We start from the raw sequence: 8,386 nt of genomic DNA, 5'->3' as shown, positions 1-8,386 counted from the left end.
CGTTTATCAGACTTTCAGATAGGGCAAATGTCAGTGAGCGTTCCGATTTCAGTGCCAGAGCGATTCGCCCAATGAGTCCTTGATATTTAGTCGTTCTCAGCCAATATTTTGGATTTTTGAAAATTTCACTTTTTTGTGAAAATATAGACTAAATGATGGAATAATATGTGTGAGGGTAAACCAGGAGAGTTACAAATGTGTGTGGGTATAATATATATCCCACGGGGGTAAAATTGAAAAAAGTTGAAAAGAATTTTTTTTTGGACTTAGTCATTTTTCTGGCATTGATCAGACTTTCAGATAGGGGAAATGTCAGTGAGCGTTCCAATTTCAATTCCAGAGCGATTCGCCCAATGAGTCCTTGTTATTTAGTCTTTTTTAGCAAATTTTCTGGATTTTTGAAAATTTCACTTTTTTGTGAAAATATCCACTAAATGAGGGAATAATATGTGTGATGGTACCCCAGGAGAGTTCCAAATGTTTGTGGGTAGAATATATATCCCACGGGGGTAAAATTGAAAAAAGTTGAAAACATTTTTTTTTTGGACTTAGTCATTTTTCCGGCATTTATCAGATTTTCAGATAGGGCAAATGTCAGTGAGCGTTCCGATTTCAGTTCCAGAGCGATTCTCCCAATGAGTCATTGTTATTTAGTCGTTTTCAGTCAACTTTCTGGATTTTTGAAAATTTCACTTTTTTGTGAAAATATCCACTAAATGAGGGAATAATATTTGTGAGGGTATCCCAGGAGACTTACAAATGTGTGTGGGTAGAATATATATCCCACGGGTGTAAAATTGAAAAAAGTTGAAAATATTTTTTTTTTGGACTTAGTCATTTTTCCGGCGTTTATCAGACTTTCAGATAGGGCAAATCTCAGTGAGCGTTCCGATTTCAGTTCCAGAGCGATTCGCTCAATGAGTCCTTTAATATTTAGTCATTTTCAGTCAACTTTCTGGATTTTTGAAAATTTCACTTTTTTGTGAAAATATCCACTAAATGAGGGAATAATATGTGTGAGGGCACCCCAGGAGAGTTCCAAATGTGTGTGGGTAGAATATATATCCTACTGGGGTAAAATTGAAAAAAGTTTAAAAATTTTTTTTTTGGGACTTAGTCATTTTTCTTGCGTTTATCAGACTTTCAGATAGGGGAAATGTCAGTGAGCATTCCGATTTCAGTTCCAGAGCGATTCGCCCAATGAGTCCTTGTTATTTAGTCTTTTTCAGCTAATTTTCTGGATTTTTGAAAATTTCACTTTTTTGTGAAAATATCCACTAAATGAGGGAATAATATGTGTGAGGGTACCCCAGGAGAGTTCCAAATGTGTGTGGGTAGAATATATATCCCACGGGGGTAAAATTGAAAAAAGTTGAAAATATTTTTTTTTTGGACTTAGTCATTTTTCCAGCGTTTATCAGACTTTCAGATAGGGCAAATGTCAGTGAGCGTTCCGATTTCAGTTCCAGAGCGTTTCGCTCCATGAGTCCTTTAATATTTAGTCGTTTTCAGTCAACTTTCTGGATTTTTGAAAATTTCACTTTTTTGTGAAAATATCTACTAAATGAGGGAATATGTGTGAGGGTACCCCAGGAGAGTTCCAAATGTGTGTGGGAAGAATATATATCCCACGGGGGTAAAATTGAAAAGAGTTGAACATTTTTTTTTTTGGACTTAGTCATTTTTCCGGCGTTTATCAGACTTTCAGATAGGGGAAATGTCAGTGAGCGTTCCGATTTCAGTTCCAGAGCGATTCGCCTTATGAGTCCTTGTTATTTAGTCTTTTTCAGCTAATTTTCTGGATTTTTGAAAATTTCACTTTTTTGTGAAAATATCCACTAAATGAGGGAATAATATGTGTGAGGGTACCCCAGGAGAGTTCCAAATGTGTGTGGGTAGAATATATATCCAGCGGGGGTAAAATTCAAAAAAGTTGAAAAAAAATTTTTTTGGGACTTAGTCATTTTTCTGCCGTTTATCAGACTTTCAGATAGGGGAAATGTCAGTGAGCATTCCGATTTCAGTTCCAGAGCGATTTGCCCAATGAGTCCTTGTTATTTAGTCTTTTTCAGCTAATTTTCTGGATTTTTGAAAATTTCACTTTTTTGTGAAAATATCCACTAAATGAGGGAATAATATGTGTGAGGGTACCCCAGGAGAGTTCCAAATGTGTGTGGGTAGAATATATATCCCACGGGGGTAAGATTTAAAAAAGTTGAAAATATTTTTTTTTGGGGCTTAGTCATTTTTCCAGCGTTTATCAGACTTTCAGATAGGGCAAATGTTAGTGAGCGTTCCGATTTCAGTTCCAGAGCGATTCGCTCAATGAGTCCTTTAATATTTAGTCGTTTTCAGTCAACTTTCTGGATTTTTGAAAATTTCACTTTTTTGTGAAAATATCTACTAAATGAGGGAATATGTGTGAGGGTACCCCAGGAGAGTTCCAAATGTGTGTGGGAAGAATATATATCCCACGGGGGTAAAATTGAAAAGAGTTGAACATTTTTTTTTTTGGACTTAGTCATTTTTCCGGCGTTTATCAGACTTTCAGATAGGGGAAATGTCAGTGAGCGTTCCGATTTCAGTTCCAGAGCGATTCGCCTTATGAGTCCTTGTTATTTAGTCTTTTTCAGCTAATTTTCTGGATTTTTGAAAATTTCACTTTTTTGTGAAAATATCCACTAAATGAGGGAATAATATGTGTGAGGGTACCCCAGGAGAGTTCCAAATGTGTGTGGGTAGAATATATATCCAGCGGGGGTAAAATTCAAAAAAGTTGAAAAAAAATTTTTTTTGGACTTAGTCATTTTTCTGCCGTTTATCAGACTTTCAGATAGGGGAAATGTCAGTGAGCATTCCGATTTCAGTTCCAGAGCGATTTGCCCAATGAGTCCTTGTTATTTAGTCTTTTTCAGCTAATTTTCTGGATTTTTGAAAATTTCACTTTTTTGTGAAAATATCCACTAAATGAGGGAATAATATGTGTGAGGGTACCCCAGGAGAGTTCCAAATGTGTGTGGGTAGAATATATATCCCACGGGGGTAAGATTGAAAAAAGTTGAAAATATTTTTTTTTGGGGCTTAGTCATTTTTCCAGCGTTTATCAGACTTTCAGATAGGGCAAATGTTAGTGAGCGTTCCGATTTCAGTTCCAGAGCGATTCGCTCAATGAGTCCTTTAATATTTAGTCGTTTTCAGTCAACTTTCTGGATTTTTGAAAATTTCACTTTTTTGTGAAAATATCTACTAAATGAGGGAATATGTGTGAGGGTACCCCAGGAGAGTTCCAAATGTGTGTGGGAAGAATATATATCCCACGGGGGTAAAATTGAAAAGAGTTGAACATTTTTTTTTTTGGACTTAGTCATTTTTCCGGCGTTTATCAGACTTTCAGATAGGGGAAATGTCAGTGAGCGTTCCGATTTCAGTTCCAGAGCGATTCGCCTTATGAGTCCTTGTTATTTAGTCTTTTTCAGCTAATTTTCTGGATTTTTGAAAATTTCACTTTTTTGTGAAAATATCCACTAAATGAGGGAATAATATGTGTGAGGGTACCCCAGGAGAGTTCCAAATGTGTGTGGGTAGAATATATATCCAGCGGGGGTAAAATTCAAAAAAGTTGAAAAAAAATTTTTTTTGGACTTAGTCATTTTTCTGCCGTTTATCAGACTTTCAGATAGGGGAAATGTCAGTGAGCATTCCGATTTCAGTTCCAGAGCGATTTGCCCAATGAGTCCTTGTTATTTAGTCTTTTTCAGCTAATTTTCTGGATTTTTGAAAATTTCACTTTTTTGTGAAAATATCCACTAAATGAGGGAATAATATGTGTGAGGGTACCCCAGGAGAGTTCCAAATGTGTGTGGGTAGAATATATATCCCACGGGGGTAAGATTGAAAAAAGTTGAAAATATTTTTTTTTGGGGCTTAGTCATTTTTCCAGCGTTTATCAGACTTTCAGATAGGGCAAATGTCAGTGAGCGTTCCGATTTCAGTTCCAGAGCGATTCGCTCAATGAGTCCTTTAATATTTAGTCGTTTTCAGTCAACTTTCTGGATTTTTGAAAATTTCACTTTTTTGTGAAAATATCTACTAAATGAGGGAATATGTGTGAGGGTACCCCAGGAGAGTTCCAAATGTGTGTGGGAAGAATATATATCCCACGGGGGTAAAATTGAAAAGAGTTGAACATTTTTTTTTTTGGACTTAGTCATTTTTCCGGCGTTTATCAGACTTTCAGATAGGGGAAATGTCAGTGAGCGTTCCGATTTCAGTTCCAGAGCGATTCGCCTTATGAGTCCTTGTTATTTAGTCTTTTTCAGCTAATTTTCTGGATTTTTGAAAATTTCACTTTTTTGTGAAAATATCCACTAAATGAGGGAATAATATGTGTGAGGGTACCCCAGGAGAGTTCCAAATGTGTGTGGGTAGAATATATATCCAGCGGGGGTAAAATTCAAAAAAGTTGAAAAAAAATTTTTTTTGGACTTAGTCATTTTTCTGCCGTTTATCAGACTTTCAGATAGGGGAAATGTCAGTGAGCATTCCGATTTCAGTTCCAGAGCGATTTGCCCAATGAGTCCTTGTTATTTAGTCTTTTTCAGCTAATTTTCTGGATTTTTGAAAATTTCACTTTTTTGTGAAAATATCCACTAAATGAGGGAATAATATGTGTGAGGGTACCCCAGGAGAGTTCCAAATGTGTGTGGGTAGAATATATATCCCACGGGGGTAAGATTGAAAAAAGTTGAAAATATTTTTTTTTTGGGCTTAGTCATTTTTCCAGCGTTTATCAGACTTTCAGATAGGGCAAATGTTAGTGAGCGTTCCGATTTCAGTTCCAGAGCGATTCGCTCAATGAGTCCTTTAATATTTAGTCGTTTTCAGTCAACTTTCTGGATTTTTGAAAATTTCACTTTTTTGTGAAAATATCCACTAAATGAGGGAATAATATGTGTGAGGGTACCCCAGGAGAGTTCCAAATGTGTGTGGGTAGAATATATATCCAGCGGGGGTAAAATTCAAAAAAGTTGAAAAAAAATTTTTTTTGGACTTAGTGATTTTTCTGCCGTTTATCAGATTTTCAGATAGGGGAAATGTCAGTGAGCGTTCCGATTTCAGTTCCAGAGCGATTCGCCCAATGAGTCCTTGTTATTAAGTCTTTTTCAGCTAATTTTCTGGATTTTTGAAAATTTCACTTTTTTGTGAAAATATCCACTAAATGAGGGAATAATATGTGTGAGGGTACCCCAGGAGAGTTCCAAATGTGTGTGGGTAGAATATATATCCCACGGGGGTAAAATTGAAAAAAGTTGAAAATATTTTTTTTTTGGACTTAGTCATTTTTCCGGCGTTTATCAGACTTTCAGATAGGGCAAATGTTAGTGAGCGCTCCGATTTCAGTTCCAGAGCTATTCGCTCAATGAGTCCTTTAATATTTAGTCGTTTTCAGTCAACTTTCTGGATTTTTGAAAATTTCACTTTTTTGTGAAAATATCTACTAAATGAGGGAATATGTGTGAGGGTACCCCAGGAGAGTTCCAAATGTGTGTGGGAAGAATATATATCCCACGGGGGTAAAATTCAAAAAAGTTGAAAAAAAATTTTTTTTGGACTTAGTCATTTTTCTGCCGTTTATCAGACTTTCAGATAGGCGAAATGTCAGTGAGCATTCCGATTTCAGTTCCAGAACGATTCACCCAATGAGTCCTTGTTATTTAGTCTTTTTCAGCTAATTTTCTGGATTTTTGAAAATTTCACTTTTTTGTGAAAATATCCACTAAATGAGGGAATAATATGTGTGAGGGTACCCCAGGAGAGTTCCAAATGTGTGTGGGTAGAATATATATCCCACGGGGGTAAAATTGAAAAAAGTTGAAAATATCTTTTTTTTGGACTTAGTCATTTTTCCAGCGTTTATCAGACTTTCAGATAGGGCAAATGTCAGTGAGCGTTCCGATTTCAGTTCCAGAGCGATTCGCTCCATGAGTCCTTTAATATTTAGTCGTTTTCAGTCAACTTTCTGGATTTTTGAAAATTTCACTTTTTTGTGAAAATATCCACTAAATGAGGGAATAATATGTGTGAGGGTACCCCAGGAGAGTTCCAAATGTGTGTGGGTAGAATATATATCCAGCGGGGGTAAAATTCAAAAAAGTTGAAAAAAAATTTTTTTTGGACTTAGTCATTTTTCTGCCGTTTATCAGACTTTCAGATAGGGGAAATGACAGTGAGCATTCCGATTTCAGTTCCAGAGCGATTCGCCCAATGAGTCCTTGTTATTTAGTCTTTTTCAGCTAATTTTCTGGATTTTTGAAAATTTCACTTTTTTGTGAAAATATCCACTAAATGAGGGAATAATATGTGTGAGGGTACCCCAGGAGAGTTCCAAATGTGTGTGGGTAGAATATATATCCCACGGGGGTAAAATTGAAAAAAGTTGAAAATATTTTTTTTTTGGACTTAGTCATTTTTCCGGCGTTTATCAGACTTTCAGATAGGGGAAATGTCAGTGAGCGTTCCGATTTCAGTTCCAGAGCTATTCGTTCAATGAGTCCTTTAATATTTAGTCGTTTTCAGTCAACTTTATGGATTTTTGAAAATTTCACTTTTTTGTGAAAATATCTACTAAATGAGGGAATATGTGTGAGGGTACCCCAGGAGAGTTCCAAATGTGTGTGGGAAGAATATATATCCCACGGGGGTAAAATTGAAAAGAGTTGAACATTTTTTTTTTTGGACTTAGTCATTTTTCCGGCGTTTATCAGACTTTCAGATAGGGGAAATGTCAGTGAGCGTTCCGATTTCAGTTCCAGAGCGATTCGCCTTATGAGTCCTTGTTATTTAGTCTTTTTCAGCTAATTTTCTGGATTTTTGAAAATTTCACTTTTTTGTGAAAATATCCACTAAATGAGGGAATAATATGTGTGAGGGTACCCCAGGAGAGTTCCAAATGTGTGTGGGTAGAATATATATCCAGCGGGGGTAAAATTCAAATAAGTTGAAAAAAAATTTTTTTTGGACTTAGTCATTTTTCTGCCGTTTATCAGACTTTCAGATAGGGGAAATGTCAGTGAGCATTCCGATTTCAGTTCCAGAGCGATTTGCCCAATGAGTCCTTGTTATTTAGTCTTTTTCAGCTAATTTTCTGGATTTTTGAAAATTTCACTTTTTTGTGAAAATATCCACTAAATGAGGGAATAATATGTGTGAGGGTACCCCAGGAGAGTTCCAAATGTGTGTGGGTAGAATATATATCCCACGGGGGTAAGATTGAAAAAAGTTGAAAATATTTTTTTTTGGGGCTTAGTCATTTTTCCAGCGTTTATCAGACTTTCAGATAGGGCAAATGTTAGTGAGCGTTCTGATTTCAGTTCCAGAGCGACTCGCTCAATGAGTCCTTTAATATTTAGTCGTTTTCAGTCAACTTTCTGGATTTTTGAAAATTTCACTTTTTTGTGAAAATATCCACTAAATGAGGGAATAATATGTGTGAGGGTACCCCAGGAGAGTTCCAAATGTGTGTGGGTAGAATATATATCCCACGGGGGTAAAATTGAAAAAAGTTGAAAATATTTTTTTTTTGGACTTAATCATTTTTCCGGCGTTTATCAGACTTTCAGATAGGGCAAATGTTAGTGAGCGTTCCGATTTCAGTTCCAGAGCGATTCGCTCAATGAGTCCTTTAATATTTAGTCGTTTTCAGTCAACTTTCTGGATTTTTGAAAATTTCACTTTTTTGTGAAAATATCCACTAAATGAGGGAATAATATGTGTGAGGGTACCCCAGGAGAGTTCCAAATGTGTGTGGGTAGAATATATATCCCACGGGGGTAAAATTGAAAAAAGTTGAAAATATTTTTTTTTGGACTTAGTCATTTTTCCGGCGTTTATCAAACTTTCAGATAGGGCAAATGTCAGTGAGCGTTCCGATTTCAGTTCCAGAGCTATTCGCCCAATGAGTCCTTTAATATTTAGTCGTTTTCAGTCAACTTTCTGGATTTTTGAAAATTTCACTTTTTTGTGAAAATATCTACTAAATGAGGGAATATGTGTGAGGGTACCCCAGGAGAGTTCCAAATGTGTGTGGGAAGAATATATATCCCACGGGGGTAAAATTGAAAAAAGTTGAACATTTTTTTTTTTGGACTTAGTCATTTTTCCGGCGTTTATCAGACTTTCAGATAGGGGAAATGTCAGTGAGCGTTCCGATTTCAGTTCCAGAGCGATTCGCCTTATGAGTACTTGTTATTTAGTCTTTTTCAGCTAATTTTCTGGATTTTTGAAAATTTCACTTTTTTGTGAAAATATCCACTAAATGAGGGAATAATATGTGTGAGGGTACCCCAGGAGAGTTCCAAATGTGTGTGGGTAGAATATATATCCCACG

The sequence above is a fragment of the Phyllobates terribilis genome, unplaced genomic scaffold (genome assembly GCF_046119375.1).
Source record: "Phyllobates terribilis strain yellow unplaced genomic scaffold, ASM4611937v1 Scaffold_31__1_contigs__length_13893835, whole genome shotgun sequence".
Lineage (NCBI taxonomy): Eukaryota > Metazoa > Chordata > Amphibia > Anura > Dendrobatidae > Phyllobates > Phyllobates terribilis.
The sequence above is the reverse complement of the archived record's forward strand: the minus strand, read 5'-3'. Positions refer to the sequence as shown.